This window comes from Momordica charantia (assembly GCF_013281855.1).
Source record: "Momordica charantia cultivar OHB3-1 chromosome 11 unlocalized genomic scaffold, Mcharantia_2.0 BLBB01000011.1, whole genome shotgun sequence".
NCBI classification, from domain to species: Eukaryota; Viridiplantae; Streptophyta; class Magnoliopsida; order Cucurbitales; family Cucurbitaceae; genus Momordica; species Momordica charantia.
The window spans coordinates 12,544,342-12,554,917 of record NW_028275159.1 but is presented as its reverse complement, the minus strand read 5'-3'; the positions used below and the strand labels follow the sequence as shown (position 1 = coordinate 12,554,917).

Genomic DNA, 10,576 nt, shown 5'->3' with positions numbered 1-10,576 from the left:
TCAAGCTAACTCTTGGAATGGTGTTGGCGAGGAGGAGACTTGACTAGAGAGACCATTTAACACTGCGTTGTTAAGGTTCACTTTGAATAGGATAGTTATAGTTGTTTATTTGTAGCTCGAGTCTGTTATTAGATTAATACATTGGTTTGTTAATGTAACGCCCCAGAACTTCCCACACACTTCTAGGTCACGTTAACTACCCAACTGTTTAAACTTAACCCCAAACACGAGATGTCAACTCCTTGTGTAATAATTATATATAAAATCAAGCTTCACCTCTCATCATTTTGACAATGAATCAATTCTATAGAATATCAATCAACATCATCCGTGGACAACCTCACGAGGCAAATTTATTATTCCAACTAGGCAAAACTCAATGAATGGAAGAAAACTAAAATGAACACCTATCCCGAAGTAAAATAAACAACAAGTGGGAACCTCCCAATTATTCAAATAAGAACAAATAGTTTATCGACCAAAACATAGGGTTTTAACCATCCAAAAACTTAAGCTAAGCAAACGTAACTACGCAGCCTATGGTCCTCGTTCGTCATGTCTCCTCCGTTTCATCACCATGGTCGCCAACGAGTCCTTCACCTGAAACAATAATTGTAGAGGGGGTGTGAGTATATAAAATATACTCCGTAAGTAGCCCTCACCAATAACGCACACACATCATGCTCAACCAAATCATGAAACATTCATAGTCATGCTCTTCATCACATTATGCAATCAAACATAGACACATTTTATAAGATTCGGCAACAACCACAACCATGAACAAATTCACTGCCAACATAGACACATTCTATAAGATTCGGCAACAACCACAACTATGAACAAATTAGCTACCAACCTCGAGTCTTCCTAACATCTCAAGTACCTTTACGTTTATCACAGCTATTCTAGCCCTCCACAGTTAACTCCTTCAAGTAGAGTCGACCTCTGACCATTTATACCCAGAACCCCGACACTACCGCATCGGCCCTCGACCATTTTTACCCAAGGCCCCGATGACTTCACCATCTATCAGCCATTGACCATTTTTACCCAAGGCCCCAATAGTATTCCTTCCAAAAGACTGCTCGCATCGACCCTCGACCAGTTAGTGACATATCAGCCCCCCGACCATTTATACCCGAGGCCCTGACACTTACCCATTCACTTTCCCCAAGAATCCAACTCTCACAAGAGTCTCACCATATGCTTTCTTAAGCCATGACCCATGCACCTTTCAACTCACAAACACAATTCAGCATGCTTCAACAACATAAACATCATTCTAATAATGAAACAATAAACCAATCATGCTTTCACAATATAACATTTCTTAACAACAGCTCCACAATGAGTTTTGTCACAACAAAGCATAACCAAACAAATTTTAAACAATTAGAGCCCAACACAGTTCACCCACAACACTTAATATCCAACATCAATATTCAATAAGCATTGCTAGATATAATAACACACACGAAACACACCGAACAATTTATGCATATTCAGACAACAAGCATCCCTACAATAATTCGCAGCAGTTTAGCAAAGCAGAAAATTACGCCATTATCACCAACAAATATTCAACTCTACTCCAAGTATACAGATTAACACAAACGAGAGTTACCAAGCACAATAGCGTATCAAAATCAATATTAAACGCCACAAAACAATCAATATTAGAAACCATCTAACACCCATTAACGCACGCACACGCCCCTTGTCTACTTACTCAATGGCCCTAACGCTACTAAGCTCGCCGAAGGATTCCCTAAATCAAAGGCAACCAAGCTTGAGTTAGAACTAACTAAAAAAAACACTTAAATACATTTGAAACCGAGTTTATGTGAGTCGTTACCTATAACTCACACTAAAACTACTTGGGTTAGGAGTGGGTAGACGCGAGGAGGTTCGGGCTCCTAAAATAGAGTTTGAAAGCCCTTACGCTTGCTGGTTCGATGTCGAAAAGCGATGGGTAATGCTAGTTTGGGTCCGAAAAGGGGTGGGTCAGTGTCGAAACAACGCTGAAGGGGGTGAAATACTGCAAAAACGGGTCACCGAAGCAGTAGTTTACGTCCTGGCCGCCGGTCACCACTGGAGAAGAGGTGAACGCTGCAGATATGGGTTGTATCAGATCTGGTCGCCGGCCGTTCGGGTGCTCAAGATGCCGAAATCCGTGCTTAACGTCGCCGCTGTCGAATGGAAGTCCGTGGTCACGCTGGAGCTACTCCACGATGCCACAGATCGGTGCGGGAGGGAGGGGCGACGCCGGAACACTGCAGAATCTCGTCGGATGGCTCGAAATCATGCTAGAGGAAGCCGAATCTCGAGCTGCAACCGCACCGTTGCTGCGCCGTTGGGTCGTGGGTCACCGGAGGCCGTCGGTTCGAAGGATGCCGAACAGGCCGCGCCACCACCGTGTGCCGTTGGTGTCGCTGGAGAAGGAAGGTGGACTGGGGGGGGGGGCGGCTGCTACAAACGGGAAGGAGAAGATGAAGCTTAGGGTTTCTCTTTTTTCTTTTTCTTTTTCTTTCTTTTGTTTTAAAACCAACCCAACCCAAAAGCCCAACATAACTAAGCCTAAGAGAAAAAAAAAAACCCACCCCAACTTAAGATAAAACCAACCACGCTGAGCCCGATATATATATAAATTTAATTAAAGTTTAATTTTTTTTTAAAAAATTTAAATGAAAATCTACCGATCCGAGGCTAACTAACCTGAGGGACTCGGGGCGTTACAGTTAAGTTCCTTATTTAAGGAATGCTTTAGGATCGACAGTTCGTTATTCTTAAGAACATTAATTTTGTTTAGCTACTTGAACTGTGGTGATGTAATCTATTGAAGACATTTACCAGTATAATACATTTGTTCAAGTTGAACTTGACTTAGCTTTTGCTTCGCTGCTATTTGAGAAAGTTAGATTCATGTAGTGGATGATTTATGATTAGTGAAGATTTTATTGAGAAGTTTTATAAGGTTAGATTGTTATTAAACTATTAACTGTGAAGAATTTGAGTTTCGTTAGAACTTTAATGTTGTTTGGTTTGCTTAGTGCAAGTTTTTGTAAGTGTTATTATTCATAGTAGCGCAGTGGAAGCGTGGTGAGAGTTTGTCATAGCATGTTTCTCGAGTGGTTTAATTCTCAAGTACGAAGAGGACTTTTAGTGACTTTTAGTAATGGTCCCCAATGGGATGTCGAAAATCCTGGGGCGTTACAGCATGTGCGTTGCAGCCACTATCTAACAACCAAAAATTAGTGTGAGTATTAGATGATGAATAAGGAGGAATTATTGAAAATATTTGTGAAAATATTGATATACAATTGATAGACTACTGATGTAAGTATCTAATATACTACTGATATAATTAGGGAAAATATTTGCTATATTTGAAATTTTTAAATATAGATGATATTATTTTAAAATAGATAAAAGATTTTTGCTGCCATTGCAATTTCCCTTTTAAAAATTAGTTTTGAAATAGTTATATTTAAAAAAAAAAATTTACAAAATTTGAAATAGTTATACTTAAATAATTTTTTTTACAATATTACAAAAACCTATAAATGCCCATGTATGATAAAACTTCTAGAAAAGTATACTGAAATACTGAAGCTATGAAAAAAATGAGTTAAATTTTTTTTTTCACAGCTAACAAGCAAAACAAATTAAAAAGTCTTCAGAAGCAATAATACAAAGCCACTCAAGTATGGTACCCCTCCAACTCATCTTTCGTTCAGCTTCCAACGTCACACGAGCTAGGTCATGAGCCACGCGATTCACTTCTCGTCTTGATATGGCAAATTGAGACAATCTTCTTCACTTCCAATAGCGCCCGAATTTCTTCGGCCAGCCAAAGAACTTTTTTGAAGTCATCCATCTCCTTATTCATTAGCCATTTGACATCCAATAAATCTGTTTCTAGGTAAACATCAACACCATTTGGATTGTCCAAATTGTGAATCCCTTCTAGCATAGCCAATGTTTTCAGGTGTTTGATGCAAATTTTCTCCCGAATAAAGGAGCTACCAGCTAAATAATTGTGCCTTCTTCCTTTCGAATCACCCACCCTAATCCACCGTGTTGACGCTCTTGGAACCAAGCTGCATCAACATTAAGCTGCCAAAAGCTGGTATGAGGTAAGGTTCACTTGATGATCTCTCTCTCTCACACTGTTTATCGATCAAGAAACACAATTGTTGATGTGTCTGAATTTCCCACTTGAAAAGCACCTTGTTCCTATATTACCATGTATTTCACAAGGTCAGCAACGCTATATCAAGCTCAGTCCCCTTCACGTTGTTCACAGGCTAGTCCCAATAATCTGCAATCTTCCATCCTTTACTGTTAGACCAACCAGAACTCGAGTTAGCATTTAGAATGTAATTCCAATTATATTTAGTTACTTCACACTCCCAAAGAAGATGCTAAGTTGTCTCCTCATGTTTCCTACAAAAAACACAAGAAGAATAACTGGTGATGCCTTTTAAGCACAAGTTAGACTTATTAAGAATAATATCACTAAGAATTCTCCAGCAGCAGATTCTAAATTTAGGACGGACTTTGGCCTTCGACTAGCTATTCCATCTGTTTTTTAGATGATCATTTTTGGACGAAGAAGTCTCCTCCAAATTAACAGCTCCCTTCCCCAATGTGTAAGCACTTTTCACAGTAAATATCCCTTTTTTGTCTAAGATCCCAAATAATCTCATCACCCTTATTCGTTTTACGTAAAGGTATCTCTAAAATAAGATTGGCCTCTGACTCCATAAAAATGGATCTTATCTTTCCCTCATTCCAATAGCATTTCGACATCATCAAGGAAGTAACAAGTTCTTTCAATAACAAGGGTGGACAAGAAAGTGGTTTAAAATTGTCCTCTCGTGTCAGCCATGGATCATTCCCAATAAAAATAGAAAGCCCATTTCCAATTCTCTACCGACAGCCCTTTTCAAAGAGGCCATACTCCCACTAAGTTACTTCGCCTGGCAAAGGAAGGGTTGTGTCCTAACTCAGCCTTTAAAAAGTTGTCTTTTTGAAAGTATTTTCCTTTCAGAATTTATGACGGGGGAGTAGAAGGATTCCTTAAAATTCGCCAGCTTTGCTTAGCTAACATTGCTTGATTGCAGGTTCTAACATCCTTGAACCTCATTTCTCCCTGCTTCTTCCTCGCGTAAAGCTTTTCCCAACCTTGCTAGTGAATTTTACGTGCTCTAGAGTTGACCCCACAAAAATCTTGCATAAATTGTTGTAATCTCATTACACAGACCCATGGGTAGCTGGAAGCAACTCATAGTGTAATCAGGAATTGCTTGAGCAGCTGTTTTGATAAGGACTTCCTTTCCTATCATCGAGAACAATTTTCCTTTCCAACCTTGGAGTGCTTTCCACACTATCTCTTTGATTGAGTTGAACACCTTGCACCGGTTTCTAGACACTTGTGACGGAAGTCCAAGGTATCGGCCCAAATGATTAGTGAAAGGGACTTGGAGCTCCCTTTCCAACCTTGGGTCATGTACATTGAAAAAATAAACCTCTTACCACTATTCCAACATCCTAAGATGTAAACATCGAATTCTTTTACAAAAATAAAAGTATTAATTTATTTTTTTAAACTCAGAAAAACCTACGAGTTTTGTTCAATTAAAACAGAAAATTAAATAACTTTTTTTTTATTTATTTAGAAATTAACAAGATTATTTAAAAGAAAAAAAAACTTTTATTTAAAAACAAAGTCAAATTTACTTTAACAACTTATTTGCTAAAAAAACTGATTTTTTTTTGTTAAGATTCTTTTCAAAACCGTAACCACCGAACCATTAAAAGAAATTTTAAAAAATGAGATTTTATTCTAAAATACTCTGTTTTTATCTCCTCCTTTAAAATCCTACGGCAGAAGATTCTTTTTTAATTAAAAAATAAAACAAAGTTAACACAAAAAAAGTAAACCTTGTTAAAAAAAAATCATTTTAAATAAAAACTATCTCTTAAACTTTGAATTCAAATTTAAAAGAATCCAAATTTTTTTAAACAAAATTTATTTTATAAAACTCCTATTTTTTTCAACGTATTTTAACAAAAATTTTAAAGTAAATATTTTATTAAAATAAAATAAAATTTATATTTATTTCATTTAAAAAAACTCTTCTTTATTAGAAAAAGAAAACCTTTTATTTTAAAACAAAATTTAAAATATCAAAATCCTTATTTTATTTTCAAAAACTTATTTAAAATTAATTTAGAAGATTTTTTTATCTTAAAAAAAAGGTTTCTTATTAAAAGCATTTTTTAAAAAAAAAAAAAAAAAAAACTTTTTCTTAAAAAAACATTAAAAAAAAATCTTTTGATAGAAATAAAAGAATTTGTTTCAAATTAAAAGCATGATTTACAAAGCCTTTTCCTTATTTAGAAAAAAAAATCTTTTCAACGTATTTGATACTTACTTAAAACGCACTACTGCGAACGAAATCGTCGGAGTGCCAGCGGGCTTTGAAGAAGCTGTGAAGAAGGTTGTTGCTGCTGTGATGGGTTTTTTGTGTGTTGTGTGCCCTTAAATACACAAAAAAATAACAGTAACAATGCGTGAGTCGAGTAAAACCATAGAGAAAAAAGGAAAGGAAAGCGTAGGAGACACCACGTGGCTGGAACTTTGACGAGGAAAAGATCAATTCTGTTAAAAATCAAACCATTTGTTTAACATAAAATCTTTATTTTTTTAATTCTTATTATTAATAAAATCAAAATCTTTAAAACAAAATCTATATTTTTTTAATTTAATTTAAACTTTAGCTTATAACCAATAATAAAGTAATCTTATAGTATTTTAAACCAAAAAAAATAAAACTTAATAAAACAAAAATTAAATAGTAAAAATTAAAATTAAAATGAAGCCGAACCAAACACGGAATCTACAGCTTGCCCCCCGTTGTGTTTCCTTGCAGAACTAAAAGGGTAGACAAAGGCAAAAGACAAAGTATTTGGGAAGGCGAAAATTTTATTCAGACAAGACAAGATAGAGATGGACCCAACTGGACACTAGGCAGGATCCCGACATGCAAAGAACCTCGTACTTGATACAGGCATTAACGTCGATCTTGGATCGGGTTTGATTTAATCTACATGATAAGTGCGATGGACCTGGCTTGACATAGGCTTCGACCACAATCTTGGATCAGGTTAGATTTAACCCAATGATAAAATGCAACGGACCTGACTTTAACACAAGCTTCGACCTCGGCTTGGATCGGGTTCAATTTAATCGAATGATAAAATGCAACGGACCTGACTTTCACACAGGCTTCGACCTCGGCTTGGATCGGGTTCGATTTAACCGAATGATAATGCAATGGACCTGGCTTTAACAACATGCTTCGACCTTGACTTGGATCGGGTTTGATTTAACCAAATGATAAAATGCAACGGACCTGGCTTTAACAACAGGCTTCGGCCTCGACTTGGATCAGGTTCGATTTAACCGAATGAGAATATGCAACGGACCTGGCTTTCACAACAGGCTTCGACCTCGACTTGGATCGGGTTTGATTTAACCAAATGATAAAATGCGACGGACCTGACTTTAACAACAGGCTTCGACCTCGACTTGGATCGGGTTCGATTTAACTTTAGATAAATGTTTGATCACAAAAATTACCAAGCTTACGAGCTCGGCTTGGACGGAATGATGACCTTGAGGATTAGCTGAATTTTGGTGAGCAGGAGACTTGCAAGAGAAAACACTCTGATGCCCAAGTTAGGAAGAATCCGAGTTGTATTCGAGGGAAAAAAACAGTGTTTGCATACCTTGGATAAAAGCAAATGATTTCTATATATAGGCACAGACAGGACTCCCGACCAAGCCTCAACGACTCTTTAAGGTAAGCGTGAGTTACGGCGTACTGTCGTGGAGTTTGTTGAAATATGCGGCTAAGCAAGACACAGCTAGGTCGATTCAAACAAAGAATGGGAACGAGACCAAAGGAGATCATGGTTGGCTCGGCCATAACGGGCGTTGGCTCAATAGACAGTGGAAGCTGATAAAACTTTTCTCTTCTAGTAAGGATATGCCACCTAAGTGTAGGGTTTAGAGTTTCTTTTAAACTTGCTAGCATGAGATATGCACTTGGCGCAAGACGATAAGACTAACACCACATGTTCATGCTAATGCGAACTTCCAATGGCAGTATGGAGTACTTATCGTAGCGAAATATTACATACGAGCGAGAGGTTAGATCAATCCAATTCATCCTAACAAACCGACACTACACTACGTAGGTACCTGTGCAGGTGAGGTGCTGGTCGGTCTTAGAAAGGCCCGTAGCGGCGTGAAGAGTCAACGACTGGAATGCCCAAAGATCATAAAGGATGGGATAGGAATGGAGGCCGTGGAAAGCTGTACTCATATTAAATTGTGTCCCCTTGTAAACGAAAGAGCTCCTGTCAGAAATAGCTAATGAAGAGCAGGCACCCTGTCGCTAACAATTGAGTGTGGCCTATGAACTAGCTCTAACTCTACAGGCCGAGGAAAAGCTAAAGACATCTACAGAAGGCTTCATGGGAAGCTGCTGCGCAACCTCTGGTGCAATTATCTTAGGACGGATGGTGCATCTACAAATGTGTATTGCCCCAATGTCATGAATGACAAATGATGCTCCATTTTACTTTCCATTTATTCTTATCATTTGACAATGTGTGACAGTATATAATCTGTTTTTTATTTCGTTTAACCAATGAATTTGACCCCCGACGCATGCTGCAATAATATATATGCAATCCTAGATGGTTGGATCATGTATGTATGATACTCATTTTTATTTTGGCTCAAACCATAAAATGTGATTATGAATGCACAATGCATGAAACTTAAATTTTCATAATATAATCATGATATGACAACCTTTTTTTTTTTTTTGAAGAATATGTATGCAAGTGATGTGTATGCATGATTAGTGAAAATATAGTTGAGAGAACAAGAAGTTTTTCCATACTTTGCAAAGATATTACTTTTTTGTCTACTCTCATCCTTCTTATTAGCAATTATTTAGCAAAAGAATCAAATAAGAAAAGGTAATATCAACATTGGAAGAAACACATCAACTGTTCTTTTTTTCCTTTTGCTTTTTTTTCTTTATTTTTTATTTATTTACTTTTTAATGAATGTTTTCACTCGATTGGAGATATACAAGGTAACTTCTCAACTATATCAGGTTTGGAAGGGAATTTTTTTGTAGAGGTATCTCATGTGCCAGTTTAGAGAACAATCAAAGGTAACTCATAGCATTGTACATCTTGTTTGATTAAACTGCTTCATAAACTCAACCTTATAATTGACATGAAAAGATCGGTTACAAGAAAATGGATTTAACATTAGGAGTAATGGAGGATAGGAATCATGATTTTGCAACAAAGCTTGACAATGAATAAAAGTCAGCAGGCTTCCTTTTTAAAGAAAATGAAACCAAGAATTCATGGATATTTTGTCAAATCTCTGGAACAATAAGAGATTGAAATATATTTTTAAGAGCTTTGGTGAGAGATTAGAGTAGGATCAAATGAATAGAAGAGTAGAAATGACCTAATTTCTTTGGACAAATAACTTTGAGAATTGGTTGCGTAACTCTCGAAGAGTTTATCTCATGTACCTCACTCCTTCTTTGAGCTTAGCTGGAGAAATTTGATGAAATCATCTTTCTAACCACATGTTATTCTTCACGAAAATGTTTTCGTGGTCCACTTTGAAGGTAAATATCTTTTTAGCCTTAGCTCTGAAGTGTCGTTCTTCATGGCAATATTGTTGCAGTCTACTTATTGAATGTAAATGACTGCTCCTTTTAGCTTTCAATTTCAAAATGAAGTTCTTTATGGAATGTTGTATAACAGCCCACTTTGTGCAGTGAAGGACCTTCAAAATTGAAAGATTTCCTGAGAGAGAAATGAGATCTCCTTAGTCTGAAGATGGCCTTTGTCTCATGATCCTGCCCCAGCTTGCAAATGATAGTTTTGCCCCAGTGTAGCAGATGACGGCTTTTGCCCCAATATAGTAATGATCAAATTTGCCCTAGTGTGGAGATTTGCAAAGAAGACCTTGAAGCCTTTGAAATTGTTGTTGTAGATTTCTGTTGATTGCCCCAGTCATTGAACTAAAAAATGGTGCAATCATGTATAAAATGCGTAGTTGCCTCTACTGCTATTCCAAATTATGTCTTTGCTACTGCTCTAGTAAAAATTGCTCTCAAACGAAACTCATCAAAGGAGACTGAGATCTTGAGACTATTTGTCAGGCCGCTAACTTCCCAATTCTCAAAATCACTATCCTCGGTCTTGGTATCACTTTTTACTCAAAAGAAGAAAGTAGACGAAGGATTAAGATAGTAGAACAATAGAAAGTGAAAGAAGGAAGTCAGAGTAGGGAAATTTTGAGCAACTACAAGTACAAATTCATGAAGCGGTCAATCATAAGAGCCCAATGTTATTTTATTACCTTCAAAGTTCTTAGGGTAACACTAAGTGGATAATTTTGGATATTTACCACGCAATTAGATGTGACAGGTTTGATAAAAGACATTTATGGTAAGTAGGC

At 36.9% G+C, this 10,576-nt stretch overlaps 1 long non-coding RNA gene across 1 annotated transcript; it reads left to right on the top strand.

The window, feature by feature from the left end:
• The first annotated feature begins 3,668 nt into the window (after positions 1-3,668).
• LOC148208128 (uncharacterized) lies at positions 3,669-8,787 on the top strand. Its single transcript, XR_015788952.1, has 2 exons — positions 3,669-4,139; positions 8,272-8,787. It is a non-coding gene; the product is annotated as an uncharacterized LOC148208128 (long non-coding RNA).
• The last annotated feature ends 1,789 nt before the right edge of the window (positions 8,788-10,576 follow it).